The sequence below is a fragment of the Staurois parvus genome, unplaced genomic scaffold (assembly GCF_062004578.1).
Source record: "Staurois parvus isolate SC_StPar_1 unplaced genomic scaffold, SC_StPar_1.0 ptg000140l, whole genome shotgun sequence".
Lineage (NCBI taxonomy): Eukaryota > Metazoa > Chordata > Amphibia > Anura > Ranidae > Staurois > Staurois parvus.
The window spans coordinates 1,694,482-1,720,830 of NW_028317936.1; the positions used below are offsets into that span (position 1 = coordinate 1,694,482).

The 26,349-nt window shown below is 43.3% G+C and overlaps 1 long non-coding RNA gene across 1 annotated transcript in view; it reads right to left on the reverse strand.

Annotated features, from left to right (window-relative positions):
* Positions 1–5,968: 5,968 nt before the first annotated feature.
* LOC149465217 (uncharacterized) overlaps positions 5,969–26,349 on the reverse strand; it is a 242,689-nt gene continuing 222,308 nt past the window's right edge. Inside the window, exons 11-12 of the long non-coding RNA XR_016312236.1 lie at positions 24,880–24,992; positions 5,969–6,208 (exon numbers count right to left, since the gene is read on the reverse strand). This is a non-coding gene — a long non-coding RNA (uncharacterized LOC149465217). The remainder of the gene's footprint in view (positions 6,209–24,879; positions 24,993–26,349) is intronic.

The following is a 26,349-nucleotide window of genomic DNA, read 5'->3' on the forward strand; positions in this document are numbered from 1 at the left end:
CTGTAAAAATGTGGCAAAACACGGTAAATTGCCAGAAATCGGTGTTCTTGGACTTTTTTTGACCCAAAAAAAAATTATTTTTTTGGTAAAAAAAAACAAAACGCTAAAACGTGAAAAACCGCTGGAAAACTCCTGTTTTTAACGTGACTACACAGCTAACGTTACCGGCATTATTAAAACGCCCCGTGTGCATGGAGCCTAAAGCTCCGCCTGGTTTCAGCCTGCAGGGGAAAAAGTGACAGTTGTCTTTACATCCAGAGGTTTGAATTTAACTGTTTAATGGCTGGAGATCATACTTATAATTAGAAGGGAGCAGTGTGCTGCTTGAGCTGATAGATGTCTGTACATGCAGTATATACTATATGTATATAAATATATGGGTGTATATATATAATTATAATACAGGATTTCTATAGCGCCAACAGTTTGCTCAGCACTTTACAATACTAAGAGAGACAATACAGCAAAGGTACAGTTCAATACAAGTGGGTTAGGAGGGCCCTAACCTGCTTACAATCTATATATACACACACTCACATATATATATTTATTTCAGGTACTTATATAACGCCGTCAACTTACAAAGTGCTTTTAGATATATATTGTACATTCACATCAGTCCCTGACCCTCAAGGGGCGTACAATCTAAGGGCCCTAACTCACATTCATACATACACATACTAGGGACAATTTAGACTGGAGACAATTCACCTACCAGCATGTCTTTGGAGTGTGTGTGGGGGGGACGGCAGCAAAAATACAGCATAACTGAACATTTTTGCCCCCCCCCCCCAACTACAAGTCTAAACAAAGCTTTAACTTGCAAACCTAAGACTAAAACTCCCCCCCCCCATTAGATAGCAGCCTGGGGGTGTGTATATATTTATACATATATACACACATTGGGGGAGATTTACTAACACCGGTGCACACAAAATCTGGTGCAGCCGTACATGGTGACCAATCAGCTTCCGTGTTTTAGCCCGGGTTCACACTGAATCTGACTTTGAAATCATGCGACTTCACTTGAAATCTCACAATTTCAGAGCCACATGTCAGTGCGATTTCAGGGGAGTCTTGGCTGACATCTGTGGGACTTCATGTACAGATGCCTATGCAAGTCGCACCTGAAATCGCACGTTGCCGTAGCAACCCGGAAGCCTGGTCATGTGACTGATGACATCACAGTGCCCATCAGTTACATGACTTAGCTCTCTGAACTGCCAGATCACATTGGGAGGGAGAGGAGTGTGCATCTAGTTTGTTGTTTGGGAGCCACAATGAGACTTTACCTGTTTTTCGCGTACATTTTTTTGGCCGTATTCATCGGATCGGCCAGTAAGGACAACGCATGGGTAGACGGTAAGATTATCATATACTTCTATTAGCAGGGATCAGATATATTCCATTACATGGGTGCAACAATGGGCCACACTGACAGTTCACAACACTAAAGCTCCGCCTGTTTTCAGCCTGGGGGGGGGGGGAGGGGTGACAGTTGTCTTACATCCAGAGGTTTGAATTTAAACTGCTTAATGGCTGGAGATCATACTTATAATTAGAAGGGAGCAGTGTGCTGCTTGAGCTGATAGATGTCTGTACATGCAGTATATACTATATGTATATAAATATATGTGTGTATGTATGTATGTATGTATGTATGTGTGTGTGTGTGTGTATATATATATATATATATATATATATATATGAGTGTGTGTGCTGTTTCAGCTGATATAAATCTGTCTGTGCATGTACAGTTGTGGCCAAAATTATTCAACCCCCAATGCTGTAAAGGGGTTTAGGGACTATAGTGTACATTTGGAATTGTATTCAGAATCAAATCCTACAAGGACGTTGTAACTACCCAAATGCAACTAAAATGACATCAATTGTTTATGTAATACAGTAGTAAATGGTTCTTATGTGGTTTCTTCATTGCCACAATTATTCAACCCCTTAAAGACTACCACTCTGAAGAACAGAGGTTCATACAGGTGCTTTCCATCAGGTATTGAAAACACCTGTGGATGTCACCGAGCAGCAATCAAGCATAATAAGCACCAATTAGGCAGCTTTAAAATGACTGTGATACTCAGCTCCTTCTAGACATTTACTGGTGTGGTTACAAACATGGTGAAGGCAAGAGAATGGTCCAGGAAGACAAGAGAAGAGGTGATTTCTCTTCACAGGAAGGGCAATGGCTATAAGAAGATTGCAAAGATGTTAAACATACCAAGAGACACCTTAGGAAGCATCATTCGCAAATTCAAGGCAAAGGGCACTGTTGAAACGCTACCTGGTCGTGGCAGAAAGAAGATGCTGACTTCGACTGCTGTGCGCTACCTGAAGCGTAGAGTGGAGAGAAGTCCCCGTGTGACTGCTGAGGAACTGAGAAAAGATTTGTCAGATGTGGGTACAGAAGTTTCAGCCCAGACAATAAGACGCACACTGCGTAATGAAGGCCTCCGTGCCAGAACTCCCAGGCGTACCCCCTTGCTGTCTCCAAAGAATAAGAAGAGTCGACTGCAGTATGCCAAAAGCCATGTGGACAAACCACAAAAGTTGTGGGATAGTGTTCTGTGGACTGATGAAACAAAATTAGAACTGTTTGGGCCCATGGATCAACGCTATGTTTGGAGGAGGAAGAACAAGGCCTATGATGAAAAGAACACCTTGCCTACTGTGAAGCATGGTGGAGGGTCAATCATGCTTTGGGGCTGTTTTGCTTCTGCAGGTACAGGGAAGCTTCAGCGTGTGCAAGGTACCATGAATTCTCTTCAGTACCAGGAGATATTGGATGGAAACGTGATGCAGTCCGTCACACACCTGAGGCTTGGGAGACGTTGGACCTTTCAACAGGACAATGATCCCAAGCATACCTCCAAGTCCACTAGAGCATGGTTGCAGAGGAAAGGCTGGAACATTTTGGAGTGGCCATCGCAGTCACCAGACTTAAATCCGATTGAGAACCTCTGGTGGGACTTAAAGAAAGCAGTTGCAGTGCGCAAGCCTAAGAATGTGACTGAACTGGAGGCCTTTGCCCATGAAGAATGGGCGAAGATACCCGTAGATCGCTGCAAGACACTTGTGTCAAGCTATGCTTCACGTTTAAAAGCTGTTATAACTGTAAAAGGATGCTGTACTAAGTACTAAGATTGAATGTCACTTGGGGGTTGAATAAAACTGATAATGCTGTGAGCACAGAAAAGACATTTGTGGTTATTTCATTATAACTGTTATGTTATATTTGTCTGACCTACAAGTGCCTCTTTAATGTAAATGTAAGCAAGATGACTGAATGATCAAAAGCAATGTCAAACTGGCCAAAACACTCAATTTCAGTGGGGGTTGAATAATTTTGGCCACAACTGTATATACATATATGTGAGTATGTATGTGTATGTAGTATATACTATATGTTTATAAATATATATATACACACACAGACTTCTATCAGCTCAAACAGCTATATATATATAATATAAAGTCTGTATGTGTATATATATATATTTAATACACACAGGCACACATCAATTAATAAAATATCATTATTTGTTTATAAAAAATAATACAGAATTAATTGATAATTAATGAAATAATAATACATAATTAACTGAGAATTTAAAAAAAAGACATAATTAATTGTTAAATCAATAAAATAATATTAGTTTGTCAAATCAATTGTGCATTCCATTGGGAACCAAGCCGCACGATGATTTGATTGTCACCAGATTTAGGAGAAGCTCCTTTTGCCGGCACACCCGGAACCATTCACCTTCCGTAAACCCGGGGTTATTAGTAGTAGTTTTGGGCATGGTGCCCCTAACCAAGATGGCCACCGAGCAACTTCTTGATAGAATTGGGAGCCTAAGATTGGCCGGTGACATGGAAACAGGAAGGAAACTGCTTTCTGTATACATAGAGTATGGGAGAGGGTGAGGGTGGGGCGGTGTAAAATTGTGGGGGTTCTGGCTGTACCTAAGATTGGGGGGTCCTGTATGTCTGTAATAGGGATTCCTAGCTGTATATAGTATTGGGGGGTCTTAGCTGTATTTACTATTGGGGAGCCCTGGTTTTATATAATATTGGGGGTCCTGGCTGTATATAGTATTGGGGAGCCCTGGTTTTATATAATATTGGGGGTCCTGGCTGTATATAGTATTGGGGGGTCCTGACTGTATATAGTATTGGGGAGCCCTGGTTTTATATAATATTGGGGGTCCTGGCTGTATATAGTATTGGGGATCCTGGCTGTATATAGTATTGGGGGGTCCTTGCTGTATATAGTATTGGGGGGTCCTTGCTGTATATAATATTGGGGGTCCTGGCTGTATATAGTATTGGGGGGTCCTGGTTGCATATAGTATTGGGGAGTCCTGGCTGTATATAATATTTGGGGTCTTTGCTGTATATAGTATTTGGGTATCTTAGCTGTATATATCTCCCTGTTACAGGAAGTGAACAAATAATTGATCTGCTGGCAGGATCAACAGACAAAAAAACTATGATATGGGGGGGGGTCAGAAAAACAAAGACTGCAGTGTGAATGTTAGGGTCGGGATGTATTTTGTACAGTATAAAGAAGAATTTCAAATTCAAACAAAGCCTTAACTTGCAAACCTAAGACTAACCCCCCCCCCCCACTAGGTAGAATCCTGGGGGTGTCTTGGCTGACATCTGTGCGACTTCATGTACAGATGCCTATGCAAGTCGCTCCTGAAATCGCAAAAAAAAGGTGCAGGAACCTTTTTTTTAAAATCGGTGCAGCAGTGCAAAGTCGGACAACAGTTCCACGGCCGACAATACGGTGTGACTGTCAAATCGCATGACAAGTCGCTCCAGATGAACCGGGACTTATTGTCAGAGCTTAATTGAACAAGCTGTGGTTAGAAGGTGGGGTGTCATGCAGTGGGGGAGGGGGTGTTAGAGGGGATAAAGTCTTAATTTTAGTGTTAAGTTCTTCTTTAAACTGTACAAAATACATCCCGACCATAACATTCACACTGCAGTCTTTGTTTTTCTGACCCCCCCCCCCATATCATAGTTTTATTATCTGTTGATCCTGCCAGCAGATCAAAAAAAATGAGGGGTGCTGTTTAAATTCTTCCATTCAGTTATATTGCTTTGGGTTTCCAGAGCGCAGACAGCTGCTCCCCCCCCCCTTTTTTCCTTTCTTTTCCCCATATATGTCCAGTGGCACTGTCTATTAGAAGTAATTTTTTGATTATATATATATATACACACATACACTTTTTTGCGGGGGGCCGGGTTAAAAATGTTAAAATGTAGATAATAAGTCCCATGTGTTGTAACCATTTACTTATTCCTTTATGTTTACAGACTTTTATGGCGATTTATTACAACGAGAGGAGGCGGATAATGCTCCGTCTGACACGTCGAATAAGGCGCAGTCAGGCGGGAAGAATAACGCTCAGTCGGGCGCGACAAATAATGGCCAATCCGGCCAGACGACCATTAAACAACCAGAATCCACGACAAAGCCAGCTGGTAAGTAAATTGTTGTCACCTTCAAGAAAACTGAAGGAAGGCTCATGGCTCAAGACTTTCTGAAGGCTCCAACGTGCAGTGAGATCCTTCCAAAGCAAACAGTCAGATGTCAATATTACTCCGCCTTCTTTGGATGGCTGATGCTGATTGGTTCCTTTTTGGCTTTCTATTCAAATTTAGAAGTATATCATATGCTTGACCTATAAATAATCTTTTTTTTTTTTCTCTTCCTTTAGAAATGTCAACCAAATACATGATGGCGTTGATCATCTTGGGGACCCTCAGCGGCTTGTTGTTACTGCTGATACCCTGCTGCTGTTTTATAATCCGGACTTGGTACGTATCCATCATTAATTACAGAAATTACTAACCTAGAATCATAAGGGGGTGTCTGTTTTATAAAAGTTTTCATATGACTTGCACATATTTTTCCATTTGGACAATGGGTGACAGTTGGGTGACAGTTGGGTGTAAACAATTAAAAAATAGACCCCAAAGTGAAGGTAAATCCCCAAATCTATTTTTCGGCACTCTGTCTCACACTATACAGTATCGATTTTTTGGGAATATTTTGCAAAGTGTCTTACCTGGAGACCCTGCCAGTAGATTCATTAGTCCTGCAATGGGTCAAGCTGTCCAGAAGTCTCAGTCTCAGCTACAAAATGGTCAGGGCAGCTCTCAATCAACCAACAGGGGGCACCTGAAAAATGTCAGTCAGGAAAATACCATGTTTTGGACACTAGACGGAGCTGACGATCATAGGAAATTGACATATTAAGCAAAACATGGTCAGAATTCATGATAACTAGGTGAATGCTTGTGACGTTCATTCACTGAATTTTTATAAATATATCTTGTAATTAGCAGCAGACTTTTTTCCTTCATTTTTCATTTGGCGACCCAGCCAATAATACACCTTCTGTGTTAGGGTGACTACGTGTACTCCTCCACTGTATCTATGGAGGAACAGCCTTGTCACCCTAAAACGGGACTACTAGACACTTCCCCTTCTGTTCATCTCCATAACACAGGGAAGGCATTCTGTAGTCCACAGGGAGATTCGGGAACAATGTAACTGATAAGAAGAGTTCAGTACTGGAAGCTATAAGCTCACAAGATTTCTGACAGGATCAGTACGTATATTTATGCATTCACTGAACAGATATAAAAAATAAAACCCCTCCAAGGGTGTTCTTAAGAGACCAAAATGGTGCAAATATAAGAAGAACATGGTTAGGGGTTACATGCACTTTAAGAAAAACATGATGTTCTCCATGTAATATAATGTTAGCACTTACCCAATGATGGAGTTTTTTCTAACAATTTATTTTTTCTTTTTTTTTTACAGTCATGCGCAGAACGCAACATTGGATCGGATTTTACTAACAGTGGTGACAAAAGGACAGCACCTTAATGTAGGTCCTGCCGAGCTGATGGAAGTTGTTGTCACCGACCCTTGTCCTCCAAGGGTACAGGCAAAAGGGTACCCCGCTGCTGCTCAGGAACAGTGGGACCCCGCTGCTGCTCAGGAACAGTGGGACCCTGCTGCTGCTCAGGAACAGTGGGACCCTGCTGCTGCTCAGGAACAGTGGGACCCTGCTGCTGCTCAGGAACAGTGGGACCCTGCTGCTGCTCAGGAACAGTGGGACCCTGCTGCTGCTCAGGCCAGTTCAGGTATAAAGAGTTTTTTCTCCAACTTGCTGCCTTCACTAATACCAGCAAGAAGGAGATCCAAGGAAAGCCCAGACCCGGAGAATCCAGAGGAAGAAGACCAGGAACCTGCTGCAAAGAGTAAAACTGGACAACGTGGAAAATACAAGACAGGAGGAAAGAAAAGTGGAAGAGACAAGGAGGACCCATCAGGTTCCATCAAGACCCCACATGCAGATGAAGATCACCCACGTGATGACACAAGGCCTAAAGTCCCTGGGAAGCCTCCAGTCCCATCAGGATCTGCACAGCCTTCAGTCCCACCAGGTTCTAAAGTGCCACCAAGGCCTTCAGTCCCTCCGGGATCTAAAGTGCCACCAAGGCCTTCAGTCCCACCGGGATCCAAGATGCCCCCAAGGCCTCTAGCCCCGCCGGGATCCAAGATGCCCCCAAGGCCTCTAGCCCCGCCGGGATCCAAGATGCCCCCAAGGCCTCTAGCCCCGCCGGGATCCAAGATGCCCCCAAGGCCTCTAGCCCCGCCGGGATCCAAGATGCCCCCAAGGCCTCTAGCCCCGCCGGGATCCAAGATGCCCCCAAGGCCTCTAGCCCCGCCGGGATCCAAGATGCCCCCAAGGCCTCTAGCCCCACCGGGATCCAAGATGCCACAAAGGCCTTTAGTCCTACCTGGATCCAAGCTACCACAAAGGCCTCTAGTACTACCGGGATCTAAAATGCCAGCAAAGCTTTCAGTCCCACCAAGGCCCAATTTGCTGCTAAAGCCTCCAAAATCGGCTATGAAGATGCCTAAGCTGGCCAAGTTTAAACCCCCGAAGCCAAGCAAGCCTACAAAAATGAAGAAGATGAAGAGGAGAAAGTAAAAAGGGCTGTTGGGGTATTGTCACAGGCTGATGACCCTAGGCTCCTTTTTTTCCTCTATATGCCTTCGAATCGATGCTGTATACAGGCATGTATATACGCCTTGTACTAATGGAAACCTTAAAGTAGAGCTTAAGGTAAAAGATAAAAAATGGGCAGACAGACCTACCTACCTGTCTGCCCCTGTATAGTGAGCCGTGCAGGCGCAGCTCACTGTACAAATTTGGCAGCGCCGAATTTGACAGCGCTCCTACGCATGCGTGGGAGTGCCATCATCCTCACCCAGCCAATGACGAAGACAGCCGCCTGAAGGTGTCAGCGGTCAGCATATTGCTGAATCGGAGGTAAGTATAGTTCTGCTTTAAATGGTTATTGTGCGCACACAAAAAGTGGAGTGGGAAGGAACAAGAAAGTGGAAAGAAGGAGCACAATATCATATTTTATCAATACCATCGGAGTCTTTGCAAGATATAACAATGCGGATTGTAGATCCAGAAAGTAATTGGATTGCCTTGGTTGCACTCTCCAGTTTCTTCGAAGAGCCAAACCCTTCATTTTTTAAATTATTTTTTACAATTTGTACAGTTTATAGAATTGTATTTATTTTTTGCATAATGTTATTGTTGGGGGGGGGGTGCTTTAGTGAATTATCAGGGGTCTACACAGTCCCCTGATGTCTCACCTGTCTGACCCCTGATGTCTCAGGGTTGAAGAGGTTTAAGCAGGTGGTTCGGAGGTGATACAATTCCTCCTTACTATCTGTCTAGTGCTAAAAAAACACTTCATTTTTTAAAATTATTTTTTCATAAGAGGCATGGCGAGTTTTTTGAAGTTGTATTGTTTTTGTCATAATTTTTCAGAAAATGAAAAAATGTAAAAAATTATTTTTACAATAATTTTTTACAATGTATTTTCTTAATACATACTGTCACCAGTGCAGTACAGCGTCATCATATAACTGGCATGGCGGTGATCAGGGACACTGACTGGTGACAGTATGGGGAAAAAAAATGTAATTTTTTTAAATATTTATAATTTTTTATTACATTTTTTTATATTAAGATTTTTTTTCATATTTCACTTTGACCAATGTAGTACAATGTTACCATAGTAACATTGTACAACTTTGGGGAAGTGATCAGTATTTCTTTTTTTTTACACAATTTGCTTATAGCAAAGAATTACTTTGCTATAAGCAAGCATTTACCTGAATGACATCGATTCATTCACGGCTTTTTTTTTTTTGTGCTTAGCTGTGATTTGGCCACGGCTAATCACATGACACAGCTGGGCTGTGATTGGCCCAGCTTGTGCATGTGATTGCTGTGACCATTCACAGCTAGGTAAACTAGTATACAATGGATGGCGTGAATGAAGCCATCCATTGTATACAACTGTCATGTGACCTGCTGTGATTGGTCACAGCAGGTCACGTGGTACCGGCAACGGGGCCGGTACATAGATCTGTCAGATAGATCTGTACATAGATCTGTGTGCCCGGGAGGACGCCATATGGCATCCACCCGGAACGCTGAGGGATTTTGCCGGCCGCCAAACAGCCATTGGCCAGGGGGCAAAAGGTTAAGGAAGCAGGTTAAGCCGGGTATAGGGATATCCTCCCTCTGGATGGGTGGTGCGTCAGGCACTTCTGGGTGATTTATGGATCCAGTAACCAGAGGTCCCCTTTAAGGGATGAGTGGGTGAATCAAATCCCCCCACTAATCCCTTCTCCTTGCATAACCCCCCCCCATCCCTGCTTTTAGCACAAATCCCCCCTCCTAGCACAAACCCCTCCAATGCCCCCTTCGAGCACAGATCCCCCTGCTAATCCCTCCCTCCTAGCACAAACCCCACCCCATCCCCCTTTCTACCACAAATTCCCCCCCCTCCTAGCACATATACCCCCACTAATCCCTTCTACTAGCACCCCCCCCAATCCTCGCTTTTAGAACAAATCCCCCCTTCAAGCATATATTCCCCTGCTAATCCCTCCCTCCTAGCACAACCCCCCCCAATCCCCCTTTCTACCACAACTCCCCCTGCTAATTTCCCCCTCCTAGCACATATCCCCCCACTCATCTCTTCTCCACTTCGGGCTGGACACCGGGCTGAGGCACTTCGGGCTGGACACCGGGCTGAGGCACTTCGGGCTGGACACCGGGCTGAGGCACTTCGGGCTGGACACCGGGCTGAGGCACTTCGGGCTGGACACCGGGCTGAGGCACTTCGGGCTGGACACCGGGCTGAGGCACTTCGGGCTGGACACCGGGCTGAGGCACTTCGGGCTGGACACCGGGCTGAGGCACTTCGGGCTGGACACCGGGCTGAGGCACTTCGGGCTGGACACCGGGCTGAGGCACTTCGGGCTGGACACCGGGCTGAGGCACTTCGGGCTGGACACCGGGCTGAGGCACTTCGGGCTGGACACCGGGCTGAGGCACTTCGGGCTGGACACCGGGCTGAGGCACTTCGGGCTGGACACCGGGCTGAGGCACTTCGGGCTGGACACCGGTCTGAGGCACTTCGGGATGGACACCGGTCTGAGGCACTTCGGGATGGACACCGGTCTGAGGCACTTCGGGCTGGACACCGGACTGAGGCACTTCGGGCTGGACACCGGACTGAGGCACTTCGGGCTGGACACCGGTCTGAGGCACTTCGGGATGGACACCGGTCTGAGGCACTTCGGGCTGGACACCGGACGGAGGCACTTCGGGCTGGACACCGGACGGAGGCACTTCGGGCTGGACACCGGATCACCAGGCGGAGCAGGGATTAGTGGGGGATTTGTGCTAGGAGGGGGAGGGGGATTTGGAAAGGGAGAGGATCTGTGCTGGGAAGGGTACTTTGGAAGGGGTTTTGCTAGGAGTAGGAATTTAGGGGAATTTGTCATACGAAGAGGATTGGAGAATGGGCATTTGGATAAGGGGGGGGATTTATGCTAGAAGGGGGGATTTTTGCTAGAAGAGGGGATTGGGGGGATTTGTGCTAAAAAAGGGGGATTGGGGGGGTTGTGCTAGGAGAGGGGATTAGTGGGGGGATTGTGCTAAAAGGGGGGATTGGGGGGGTTTGCTAAAAGGGGGGATGCTAATTATAAAGCAAGGAATTTGTTTCCCTTTTGGGGCTGCTTCAGAAGGGTTTTTCGCCTTCCTCTGTATAACATTGTGGATTGTATATCCAGGGAGTAATCCGATCGCCTTAAGGGGTCAGGAAGGAATTTTTCCCCACTGGGGCCAAGCTTTAGAAGGTTTTTCTTTTTTTTTTTTTTTTACCTTCATTTGGTTATATGTGGGTCGGCAATGACATCACTCGATACTTTAAATTTTTAGTGTTTCTATCAAAGTTAGTGCCCATCTGGGCATTTACAAAAAAAAAAAAAAATCACTCTTGTGTGTTTTTGACCTATACGGCTGTAAACCTATTTTTTAATCTTTTTATTATATCTGTCCGTAATGGGACTCAAATGGTTTTTAACTTGACTTACATTTACAGCAATTTTGGAAAAAAAGCAAAGTTGCACTTACCCCTATAGTTGTCTTCATAATTATTAGAAGACAACAACCCCTCCTAACACAAACCCCCCCAATCCCCCCTTCGAGCGAAGATCCCCCTGCTAATCCCTCCCTCCTAGCACAACCCCCCCCAATCTCCCCTTCTACCACAAATTTCCCCCTCCTAGCACAAATCCCACCACTAATCCTTTCTCCTTGCATAACCCCCCATCCCCGCTTTTAGCACAAACCCCCCCCAATCCCCCCTTCGAGCACAGATCCCCCTGCTACTCCCTCCCTCCTAGCACAAACCCCACCCCCATCCCTCTTTCTACCACAATTTCCCCCCTCCTAGCACAAATACCCCCATTAATCCCTTCTGCTAGCACAACCCCCCCAATCCCTGCTTTTAGCACAAATCCCCCCAATCCCCCCTTCGAGCGTAGATCCCTCTGCTAATCCCTCCCTCCTAGCATAAACCCCCCCCCAATCCCCCTTTCTACCACAAATGTATATGGTCAAGGCACAGTTTTGAGGTTAAATCCCTGTCCATCAAAGACCCATGTTTAATCTGAACATGACCTGTCCTTAAATGTTTAAAGACTGAAGCTCAAGCTACATATGGTCCCTCCAAGTACCCCTTCAATTACCCCTTAATTTAGTCCTTATATTAGTGCTTAAATCAATCCACGTGCCCCAGCGGAGTCCAAGTAATGCCAGACTAAGCTGCATAGAGGACCTTGACTTCTGTCTAAGTGGAAACTAAGCCCTGCCTGTTATGGTGCTAAAACCCACCCCTTGATAATGAGCAGTCCTGTGCCAGAACTTTAGTGGCAGTGGAGGCTCTAGTATTGGATAGTTGAATGACAGGGGGTGGGTTTAATGGTAAACCTAAGTTGTGAACTGGCCAGAGAGTGATAACTTTGATGCAGTTGGCCAACTTAACATGTGTTGCAATGTATGTGAACTAAAAATCCCTGTTTTTATGCATAGTTTGCTAGAAAGGGGAATAGTAGCTGTTTTGGGGAGGTATTTAGAATTTTTGGTGCTAACGTGGCACACCCCTTTAGCACCAACCAACCAGGTTATAGATATGTTTAAGCTATTGGGATTTGAGCACAGGTGTATCTTATTCCTATTGCATAGTGAAGGTCATTGACCAGACTCGAACCTGTAGCTCTTTTACAACTTGTGCCCATTTCCCCGTAGTGCCACTATATCCATTGAAGAATGCTATAAGCAAGTACCGTAAGTATTTTGTAGAGTAGGGACTGGCCAGAGAGGGAATACTTTGACGCAGTTGGCCGGCTTAAACATGTATTGCAATGTATGTGATCTAAAAAGTGGAAACTAACCCCTGCCCATTATGGTGATAAAACCCACCCCTTAATGAGCCGTCCTGTGCCAGAACTTTAGTGGCAGTGGAGGCTCTAGTAGTGGATAGTTGAATGATGGGGTGGTTTTAATGGTAAACCTAAGTTCAAATTGAGATAAGAACTGGTCAGAGAGTGATAACTTTGATGCAGTTGGCCAACTTAAACATGTGTTGCAATGTATGTGAACTAAAAATCCCTTTTTTTATGCAGTTTGCTAGAAAGGGGAATAGTAGCAGTTTTAGGGAGGTATTTAGAATTTTTGGTGCTAACGTGGCACACCTCTTTAGCACCAACCAACCAGGTTATAGATATTTATAAACTATTGGGATTTGAGCACAGGTATATCTTATTCCTATTGCATAGTGCAGGTCATTGACCAGACTCGAACCTGTAGCTCTTTTACAACTTGTGCCCATTTCCCCGTAGTGCCACTATATCCATTGAAGAATGCTATAAGCAAGTACCGTAAGTATTTTGATTTTGTAGGGACTGGCCAGAGAGGGATTACTTTGACGCAGTTGGCCAGCTTAAACATGTATTGCAATGTATGTGATCTAAAAATCTGTTTTTATGCAAAGTTTGCTAGAGTGTATAGCAATGTGGAGAGGGTTCATTCAAAAATGTTTTTGTATTTTAACTGCAGTCTGTAAAAACTGAGATGGGAAGGCAGCGTGCATATTTTTCAAGAATATTGATTATCTTCAAAGCCCTGCTGTAAGGAGCGCAATATCCTATTTTATTGCTACCAATGGAGTCACTGCAAGTTATAACGATGTGAATTATAGATCCAAAAAGTAATCTGATGGCCTTACGGGTCAAAAGGATTTTATTTCCTATTGGGTCTATACTTTAGGTGTTTTCGCCTTCCTCTGGTTGACAAGACGGACTGTAGATCCAAGGGGTGGTCAAGTTGCCTTAGGGGGCCAGGAAGGAATTTTCTGGAGCTATGCCCCAGAAGGGTCTTTTGCCTTCCATTGGATAGGTGTGGGTCAATATTGACTTGACATCGTGTATGTAATTGTTAGTATTACTAATAAAGCTAGTGCCTGTCTAGGCGTTTACTTGTGTATTTTTTTAATTTTACTTAATTTTAGATTAGGTACCTGTTCCTTTAGCTGTGATCACCCACACAGAAAATTGCGCTGGATGTGTGCGGGTGCCATTAATCCTAATGGCATGCTGCACACACTGGAAATCGCTCCAGCACTGGGAACTGCACTGCACTTGCAGTTCCCATGCGGACTGCGGTTCCAAAAATGGAGCTGGAACCTTTTCCCTGCATTTTAGGAGGCACTGCAGCCCATTCAAATGAATAGACTGTTGTGCCTGTACCAAACGTGGTTCGCAGAGCCACATTAGTGTGAACCTAGCCTTACGGTAACAGTTTGGGGGAAAACTAATGTCATCTGTGTGATCTGAGGCTAGTTGCATTTTTTTTAAATACTAATTGTATATGGTCCAGATAAAGCCATGTCTCTATTCATGAAGAATCTAATTTTGTCCGCCTGCACAGACAAATTTTAGTTAAGGGAATTGGAAACCTTCCCTGAGCTCTGGCTCATACTCCAAGGACAAAAGGCCTTTGTAGGGGACTACATGACTACTATGCAACAGAGATGTCTGAGTTACCCAATACAGTGGTTCAGTGGGGGTCCATCAGATGCCGACTACCCAACCGGCCCAAGCACAGCCCAGTCATGGGTTTTCCCGATGCATAGTGCAGACCCAGCACCACTACCGGCAAGCGGACACTCCTTCTCCTGACCACCACCAGTCCCCTGCTCGAGCCAGTGTCCCTACTTCTTGTTTTCCAGGCCACTGGAATGATGAACTTGTATCTAGCACCCCCTGGCAGCAGTTGATAAGCCAGTTCCTGGGTTGGGGATTTGTGTAGACAACTTTTAGCTAGGGGGATTGGAAACTTTCCCTGAGCTCTGGCTCACACTCCAAGGCATAAAGGAGGAGGGGAATGGTTTCGGGTGTGCCGGCAAAACGAGCTTCCTTCTCTCCTAAATCTGCTGACAATCAAATCATTGGGCGGCTTGGTTCCCAACGGAATGCAAAATTGATTTATTCATGATCTAATATTATTTTAATTGATTTCCAATTAAGGATTTTTTAATTTTATTTAACAATTATGTATTATTTTATTAACGTTTAAATAAATATTTTTTAAACAATCAATTAATTATGTATTATTATTTAAGTAATTATCAATTAAATCTGTATTTTTTTTATATAAACAATTAATGATGTAATATTTAAAAAAAAAACATATTGGTCAATTAATAAAATAAGAATTAATTGTGTATTATCAGTTTATTAACAATGAATTATTATTTATTAACATTTATTTATTTTTAATTAACAATTACACACACAGGAATGACTGGAAAAAACCCCAGAACTAGCAAGTTTCTAGAGGAGTTTTTTAGCTGTAAAAATGTGGCAAAACATGGTAAATTGCCACAAACTGGTGTTTTTGGAGTTTTTTGACCAAAAAAAAGGGTTTTTTTTGGTGAAAAAAAACAAAACGCTAAAACGTGAAAAACTCCCATTTATAACGTGACTACACAGCTAACGTTACCGGCATTATTAATACGCCCCGTGTGCATGGAGCCTAAAGCTCCGCCTGGTTTCAGCCTGCAGGGGAAAAGTGACAGTTTTCTTTACATCCAGAGGTTTGAATTTAAACTGTTTAATGGCTGGAGATCATACTTATAATTAGAAGGGAGCAGTGTGCTGCTTGAGCTGATAGATGTCTGTACATGCAGTATATACTATATGTATATAAATATATGGGTGTATATATATATTTATAATACAGGATTTCTATAGCGCCAACAGTTTGCTCAGCACTTTACAATATTAAGGGAGACAATACAGCAAAGGTACAGTTCAATACAAGTGGGTTAGGAGGGCCCTAACCTGCTTACAATCTATATATACACACACTCACATACTGTATATATATTTATTTCAGGTACTTATATAACGCCGTCAACTTACAAAGCGCTTTTAGATATATATTGTACATTCACATCAGTCTCCGCCCCCGAGGAATGTACAATCTAAGGTCCCTAACTCACATTCATACATACACATACTAGGGACAATTTAGAAAGGAGCCAATTAACCTACCAGCATGTCTTTGGAGTGTGTGTGGGGGGGACGGCAGCAAAAATTCAGCATAACTGCACATTTTGTCCCCCAACTACAAGTCTAAACAAAGCTTTAACTTGCAAACCTAAGACTAAAACTCCCCCCCCCCATTAGATAGCAGCTTGGGGGTGTGTATATATTTGGACATATATACACACATTGGGGGAGATTTACTAACACCGGTGCACACAAAATCTGGTGCAGCCGTACATGGTGACCAATCAGCTTCCATGTTTTAGCCCGGGTTCGCACTGAATCCGACTTTGAAATCATGCGACTTCACTTGAATTCTCACAATTTCAGAGCCACACGTCAGTGCGATTTCAGGGGAGTCTTGGCTGACATCTGTGGGACTTCATGTACAGATGCCTATGCAAGTCGCACCTGAAATCGCAAAAAAAGTGCAGGAACCTTTTTTGTTTTCAAATCGGCACTGCAAAGTCGGAGTCACACTGATTTGAACGGCTCCACGGCCGACAATAGGGTGCGACTGTCAAATCGCATGACAAGTCGCACCGGAGTGAACCGGGGCTTACTGTCAGCTCAACTGAAAAAGCTGCGGTTAGAAGCTGATTGGCTCCCATGCAGAGCTGCACCTGATTCTCAGTGCTCCAGTTGTAGTAAATCTCCCCCTTTATATATGTATATATGTGTATTTTATTTTATTACAGGTACTTATATAGCGCCATCAATTTACACAGCACTTTACATATATATTGTACATTCACATCAGTCCCTGACCCTCAAGGGGTGTACAATCTAAGGTCCCTAACTTACATTCATACATACACATACTAGGGACAATTTAGACAGGAGCCAATAACCTAACAGCATGTCTTTGGAGTGTGGGAGGAAACCGGAGTACCCGGAGGAAACCCAGACAGGTACAGGGAGAACATGCAAACCCTAGACTGGTGGTACTGTGGTGTGTATATATATATATATTCCTCGCTCTTAGGATAGATTTCGGAGACATTCATTCAGATCACACTTCAGAGGCTACTGACAGGCGATGAGGAAGCGACATAACGCCTTCTCACCGCCTGTTATAACCCCATTTTTGCCATTACAAATATTGCATTGCATTGGTTGCAGGCCGTTCGCGGTGCTTCCCCATTTGATTATCTATGCAGTGTTGGGTGGGCTGGCCGATCACTACATGTTGGGCGATCTTAGCCTTGGGAGCGAAGCAAAGCACGTATACACCTCGTTCAGCTGCCTGTAACAGCTGAAGGGGGGCAGTTGGTGGGCGACAGGCGGGCAGCAAAAACACAGCTCAACTACAAGTCTAAACAAAGCTTTATCTTGCAAACCTAAGACTAACCCCCCCCCCATTAGATAGCAGCCTGGGGGTGTGTATATATTTATACATATATACACACATTGGGGGAGATTTACTAACACCGGTGCACACAAAGTCTGGTGCAGCCGTACATGGTGACCAATCAGCTTCCATGTTTTAGCCCGGGTTCACACTGAATCCAACTCTGAAATCATGCGACTTCACTTGAATTCTCACAATTTCAGAGCCACACGTCAGTGCGATTTCAGGGGAGTCTTGGCTGACATCTGTGGGACTTATACAGCCAGGACCCCCAATATTATATACAGCCAGGACCCCAAATATTATATACAGCCAGGAACCCCAATATTATATACAGCCAGGAACCCCAATATTATATACAGCCAGGACCCCCAATATTATATACAGCCAGGACAACCAATATTATATACAGCCAGGACCCCCAATATTATATACAGCCAGGACCCCCAATACTATATACAGCCAGGACCCCCAATACTATATACAGCCAGGACCCCAAATATATACAGCCAGGACCCCCAATACTATATACAACCAGGACCCCAAATATTATATACAGCCAGGACCCCCAATACTATATACAGCCAGGACACCCAATATTATATACAGTGAGGACCCCCAATATTATATACAATGAGGACCCCAATACTATATGCAGCCAGGACCCCCAATATTATATACAATGAGGACCCAAATACTATATGCAGCCAGGACCCCCAATATTATATACAATGAGGACCCCCAATATTATATACAGCCAGGATCCCCAATACTAGATACAGCCAGGACCCTCCAATACTATATACAGCCAGGACCCCAAATATTATATACAGCCAGGACCCCCAATACTATATACAGCCAGGACCCCAAATATATACAGCCAGGACCCCCAATACTATATACAGCCAGGACCAGAAATATTATATACAGCGAGGACCCCCAATACTATATACAGCCAGGACACCCAATACTATATACAGCCAGGACCCCCAATATTATATACAGCCAGGACCCCCAATACTATATAAAGCCAGGACCCCCCAATACTATATACAGCCAGGACCCCAAATATTATATACAGCCAGGACACCCAAAACTATATACAGCCAGGATCCCCAAAACTATATACAGCCAGGACCCCCAATATTATATACAATGAGGACCCCCAATATTATATACAATGAGGACCCCAATACTATATACAGCCAGGACCCCCAATACTATATACAGCCAGGATCCCCAATACTATATACAGCCAGGACCCCAATACTATATACAGCCAGGACCCCCAATATTATATACAGCGAGGACCCCCCAATACTATATACAGCCAGGACCCCCAATGCTATATACAGCCAGGACCCCCCAATGCTATATACAGCCAGGACCCCCAATACTATATACAGCCAGGACCCCAAATATATACAGCCAGGACCCCCAATACTATATACAGCCAGGACCCTAAATTTTATATACAGCCAGGACCCCCAATACTATATACAGCCAGGACCCCAAAACTATATACAGACAGGATCCCCAATATTATATACAATGAGGACCCCCAATACTATATGCAGCCAGGACCACCAATATTATATATAATGACGACCCCCAATACTATAAATAGCCAGGACCCCCAATACTATATACAGTGAGGACCCCCAATATTATATACAGCCAACACCCCCCAATATTAGGTACAACCAGGACCCCCCAATTTTACATACCCCACCTTCACTCTGTCTCTCATGTAAACAGCAAGCCGTTTCCTTCCTGTCTCCATGCCCACGGTTCTATCAGGAAGTTGCTCGGCGGCCATCTTGGTTAGGGGCAACGTCCCTAAAACTACTACTAATAAACCCGAGTTTACGGCAGGGGAATGGTTCCGGGTGTGTCGGTAAAACGAGCTTCCTTCTCCTAAATCTGCTGACAATCAAATCATCGCACGGCTTGGTTCCCAATGGAATGCACAATTGACTTATTCATGATCTAATGTTATTTTATTGATTTACAATTAATTATGTCTTTTTTTTTAATTTTTATTTAACAATTATGTATTATTAACATTTAAAAATATATTTTTAAACACTCAATTAATTATGTATTATTATTTCATTAATTATCAATTCTGTATTTTTTAAAATATAAACAATGAATGATATAATATTTTATTAATTGACAAATGTCTTTTTTAAAAAATAAGAATTAATTGTTTATTATCAGTTTATGAACAATTAATTATTATTTATTAACATTGATTTCTTTTTAATTAACAACTATTTATATACACCCCCCCCCCAATGGGCATGGTTGTCGCTATAGCAACCTGGAAGCCTGGTCATGTGACTGATGACATCACAGTGCCCATCAGCTCTGAACTGCCAGATCACATTGGGAGGGAGAGGAGTGTGCATCTAGTTTGTTGTTTGGGAGTCACAATGAGACTTTACCTGTTTTTCGCGTACATTTTTTTGGCCGTATTCATCGGATCGGCCAGTAAGGACAACGCATGGGTAGACGGTAAGATTATCATATACTTCTATTAGCAGGGATCAGATATATTCCATTACATGGGTGCAACAATGGGCCACACTGACAGTTCACAACACGGGGCGTTTTTACAGCGGATGTTTTTGGGCTATTGACAGTTTTTTCTACAGCCGGTAACCCCCCAGCATGTTATCCTATGTGTCTGTTCACACATAGACTCGAATGGCTGGAAAAAACCCAGAACTAGCGGGTTTCTAGAGGAGTTTTTTAGCTGTAAAAATGTGGCAAAACACGGTAAATTGCCAGAAATCGGTGTTCTTGGACTTTTTTTGACCCAAAAAAAATTATTATTTTTTTGGTAAAAAAAAACAAAACGCTAAAACGTGAAAAACCGCTGGAAAACTCCTGTTTTTAACGTGACTACACAGCTAACGTTACCGGCATTATTAAAACGCCCCGTGTGTATGGAGCCTAAAGCTCCGCCTGGTTTCAGCATGCAGGGGAAAAAGTGACAGTTGTCTTACATCCAGAGGTTTGAATTTAACTGTTTAATGGCTGGAGATCATACTTATAATTAGGGAGCAGTGTGCTGCTTGAGCTGATAGATGTCTGTACATGCAGTATATACTATATGTATATAAATATATCTGTGTGTATATATATATATATATATATATATATATATATAGTTTGCTGTTTGAGCTGTGTGTACATGCAGTATATACTATATGTATATAAATATATGTGTATATATATAATTATAATATAGGATTTCTATAGCGCCAACAGTTTGCTCAGCACTTTACAATATTAAGGGAGACAATACAGCAAAGGTACAGTTCAATACAAGTGGGTTAGGAGGGCCCTAACCTGCTTACAATCTATATATACACACACTCACATATATATATTTATTTCAGGTACTTATATAGCGCCGTCAGTTTACACAGCACTTTACATATATATTGTACATTCACATCAGTCCCTGACCCTCAAGGGGCGTACAATCTAAGGTCCCTAACTCACATTCATACATACACATACTAGGGCCAATTTAGACAGGAGCCAATTAACCTACCAGCATGTCTTTGGAGTGTGTGTGGGGGGGGGGACGGCAGCAAAAATACAGCATAACTGAACATTTTTGCCCCCCCCCCCCCCCAACTACAAGTCTAAGCAAAGCTTTAACTTGCAAACCTAAGTCTAAAACTCCCCCCCCCATTAGATAGCAGCCTGGGGGTGTGTATATATTTGTACATATATACACACATTGGGGGAGATTTACTAACACCGGTGCACACAAAATCTGGTGCAGCCGTACATGGTGACCAATCAGCTTCCATGTTTTAGCCCGGGTTCACACTGAATCTGACTTTGAAATCATGCGACTTCACTTGAAATCTCACAATTTCAGAGCCACATGTCAGTGCGATTTCAGGGGAGTCTTGGCTGACATCTGTGGGACTTCATGTACAGATGCCTATGCAAGTCGCACCTGAAATCGCACGTTGCCGTAGCAACCCGGAAGCCTGGTCATGTGACTGATGACATCACAGTGCCCATCAGTTACATGACTTAGCTCTCTGAACTGCCAGATCACATTGGGAGGGAGAGGAGTGTGCATCTAGTTTGTTGTTTGGGAGCCACAATGAGACTTTACCTGTTTTTCGCGTACATTTTTTTGGCCGTATTCATCGGATCGGCCAGTAAGGACAACGCATGGGTAGACGGTAAGATTATCATATACTTCTATTAGCAGGGATCAGATATATTCCATTACATGGGTGTAACAATGGGCCACACTGACAGTTCACAACACTAAAGCTCCGCCTGCTTTCAGCCTGGGGGGGGGGGGGAGTGACAGTTGTCTTACATCCAGAGGTTTGAATTTAAACTGCTTAATGGCTGGAGATCATACTTATAATTAGGGAGCAGTGTGCTGCTTGAGCTGATAGATGTCTGTACATACAGTATATACTATATGTATATAAATATATGTGTGTGTATGTACATGTATGTATGTGTGTGTATATATATATGAGTGTGTGTGCTGTTTCAGCTGATATAAATCTGTCTGTGCGTGTATATAAATATATGTGAGTATGTATGTGTATGTAGTATATACTATGTTTATAAATATATATATATACACACAGACTTCTATCAGCTCAAACAGCTATATATATAATATAAAGTCTGTATGTGTATATATATATATTTAATACACACAGGCACACATCAATTAATAAAATATCATTATTTGTTTATAAAAAATAATACAGAATTAATTGATAATTAATGAAATAATAATATATAATTAACTGAGAATTTAAAAAAAAGACACAATTAATTGTTAAATCAATAAAATAATATTAGTTTGTCAAATCAATTGTGCATTCCATTGGGAACCAAGCCGCACGATGATTTGATTGTCAGCAGATTTAGGAGAAGCTCGTTTTGCCGGCACACCCGGAACCATTCACCTTCCGTAATCCTGGGGTTATTAGTAGTAGTTTTGGGCATGGTGCCCCTAACCAAGATGGCCACCGAGCAACTTCTTGATAGAATTGGGAGCCTAAGATTGGCCGGTGACATGGAGACAGGAAGGAAACTGCTTTCTGTATACATAGAGTATGGGAGAGGGTGAGGGTGGGGCGGTGTAAAATTGTGTAAAATTGTGGGGGTTCTGGCTGTACCTAATATTGGGGGGTCCTGTATGTCTGTAATAGGGATTCCTAGCTGTATATAGTATTGGGGGGTCTTAGCTGTATTTACTATTGGGGAGCCCTGGTTTTATATAATATTGGGGGTCCTGGCTGTATATAGTATTGGGGGGTCCTGACTGTATATAGTATTGGGGAGCCCTGGTTTTATATAATATTGGGGGTCCTGGCTGTATATAGTATTGGGGGGTCCTGACTGTATATAGTATTGGGGAGCCCTGGTTTTATATAATATTGGGGGTCCTTGCTGTATATAGTATTGGGGGTCCTGGCTGTATATAGTATTTAAGGGTTTGGGCTGTATATTGTACTGGGGGTCCTGGCTTTATATTGTACTGGGGATCCTGGCTGTATATAGTATTGGGGGGTCCTTGCTGTATATAGTATTGGGGGGTCCTTGCTGTATATAATATTGGGGGGTCCTGGCTGTATATAGTATTGGGGGGTCCTGGTTGCATATAGTATTGGGGAGTCCTGGCTGTATATAATATTTGGGGTCTTTGCTGTATATAGTATTTGGGTATCTTAGCTGTATATACCTCCCTGTTACAGGAAGTGAACAAATAATTGATCTGCTGGCAGGATCAACAGACAAAAAAACTATGATATGGGGGGGGGGGTCAGAAAAACAAAGACTGCAGTGTGAATGTTAGGGTCGGGTTGTATTTTGTACAGTATAAAGAAGAATTTCAAATTCAAACAAAGCCTTAACTTGCAAACCTAAGACTAGGTAGAAGCCTGGGGGTGTCTTGGCTGACATTTGTGCGACTTCATGTACAGATGCCTATGCAAGTCGCTCCTGAAATCGCAAAAAAAAGGTGCAGGAACTTTTTTTTAAAATCGGTGCAGCACTGCAAAGTCGGACAACAGTTCCACGGCCGACAATACGGTGTGACTGTCAAATCGCATGACAAGTCGCTCCAGATGAACCGGGACTTATTGTCAGAGCTTAATTGAACAAGCTGTGGTTAGAAGGTGGGGTGTCATGCAGTGGGGGAGGGGTGTTAGAGGGGATAAAGTCTTAATTTTAGTGTTAAGTGCTTCTTTAAACTGTAAAAAATACATCCCGACCATAACATTCACACTGCAGTCTTTGTTTTTCTGACCCCCCCCCCCATATCATAGTTTTATTATCTGTTGATCCTGCCAGCAGATCAAATATTTTTTCACTTCCTGTAACAGTAGCCCCCCCTCCATGACATGTTTTTCTTGCCATGCATGTTACTGTGTGATACAATGGATTTTTAAAAAAATGAGGGGTGCTGTTTAAATTCTTCCATTCAGTTATATTGCTTTGGGTTTCCAGAGCGCAGACAGCTGCTCCCCCCCCCCTTTTTTTCCTTTCTTTTCCCCATATATGTCCAGTGGCACTGTCTATTAGAAGTAATTTTTTGATTATATATATATATATATATATATACACACACACACATACACACACATACACTTTTTTGCGGGGGGCCGGGTTAAAAATGTTAAAATGTAGATAATCAGTCCCATGTGTTGTAACCATTTACTTATTCCTTTATGTTTACAGACTTTTATGGCGATTTATTACAACGAGAGGAGGCGGATAATGCTCCGTCTGACACGTCGAATAAGGCGCAGTCAGGCGGGAAGAATAACGCTCAGTCGGGCGCGACAAATAATGGCCAATCCGGCCAGACGACCATTAAACAACCAGAATCTACGACAAAGCCAGCTGGTAAGTAAATTGTTGTCACCTTCAAGAAAACTGAAGGAAGGCTCATGGCTCAAGACTTTCTGAAGGCTCCAACGTGCAGTGAGATCCTTCCAAAGCAAACAGTCAGATGTCAATATTACTCCGCCTTCTTTGGATGGCTGATGCTGATTGGTTCCTTTTTGGCTTTCTATTCAAATTTAGAAGTATATCATATGCTTGACCTATAAATAATCTTTTTTTTTTTTCTCTTCCTTTAGAAATGTCAACCAAATACATGATGGCGTTGGTCATCTTGGGGACCCTCAGCGGCTTGTTGTTACTGCTGATACCCTGCTGCTGTTTTATAATCCGGACTTGGTACGTATCCATCATTAATTACAGAAATTACTAACCTAGAATCATAAGGGGGTCTGTTTTATAAAAGTTTTCATATGACTTGCACATATTTTTCCATTTGGACAATGGGTGACAGTTGGGTGTAAACAATTAAAAAATAGACCCCAAAGTGAAGGTAAATCCCCAAATCTATTTTTCGGCACTCTGTCTCACACTATACAGTATCGATTTTTTGGGAATATTTTGCAAAGTGTCTTACCTGGAGACTCTGCCAGTAGATTCATTAGTCCTGCAATGGGTCAAGCTGTCCAGAAGTCTCAGTCTCAGCTACAAAATGGTCAGGGCAGCTCTCAATCAACCAGCAGGGGGCACCTGAAAAATGTCAGTCAGGAAAATACCATGTTTTGGACACTAGACGGAGCTGACGATCATAGGATATTGACATATTAAGCAAAACATGGTCAGAATTCATGATAACTAGGTGAATGCTTGTGACGTTCATTCACTGAATTTTTATAAATATATCTTGTAATTAGCAGCAGACTTTTTTCCTTCATTTTTCATTTGGCGACCCAGCCAATAATACACCTTCTGTGTTAGGGTGACTACGTGTACTCCTCCACTGTATCTATTGAGGACCAGCCTTGTCACCCTAAAACGGGACTACTAGACACTTCCCCTTCTGTTCATCTCCATAACACAGGGAAGGCATTCTGTAGTCCACAGGGAGATTCGGGAACAATGTAACTGATAAGAAGAGTTCAGTACTGGAAGCTATAAGCTCACAAGATTTCTGACAGGATCAGTACGTATATTTATGCATTCACTGAACAGATATAAAAAATAAAACCCCTCCAAGGGTGTTTTTAAGAGACCAAAATGGTGCAAATATAAGAAGAACATGGTTAGGGGTTACATACACTTTAAGAAAAACATGATGTTCTCCATGTAATATAATGTTAGCACTTACCCAATGATGGAGTTTTTTCTAACAATTTCTTATATCTTTTTTTTTTACAGTCATGCGAAGAACGCAACATTGGATCGGATTTTACTAACACTGGTGACAAAAGGACAGAACCTTAATGTAGGTCCTGCCGAGCTGATGGAAGTTGTTGTCACCGACCCTTGTCCTCCAAGGGTACAGGCAAAAGGGTACCCCGCTGCTGCTCAGGAACAGTGGGACCCTGCTGCTGCTCAGGAACAGTGGGACCCTGCTGCTGCTCAGGAACAGTGGGACCCTGCTGCTGCTCAGGAACAGTGCGACCCTGCTGCTGCTCAGGAACAGTGCGACCCTGCTGCTGCTCAGGAACAGTGGGACCCCGCTGCTAATCAGGAACAGTGGGACCCCGCTGCTGATCAGGCCAGTTCAGGTATAAAGAGTTTTTTCTCCAACTTGCTGCCTTCACTAATACCAGCAAGAAGGAGATCCAAGGAAAGCCCAGACCCAGAGAATCCAGAGGAAGAAGACCAGGAACCTGCTGCAAAGAGTAAAACTGGACAACGTGGAAAATACAAGACAGGAGGAAAGAGAAGTGGAAGAGACAAGGAGGACCCATCAGGTTCCATCAAGACCCCACATGCAGATAAAGATCACCCACGTGATGACACAAGGCCTAAAGTCCCTGGGAAGCCTCCAGTCCCATCAGGATCTGCACAGCCTTCAGTCCCACCAGGTTCTAAAGTGCCACCAAGGCCTTCAGTCCCTCCGGGATCTAAAGTGCCACCA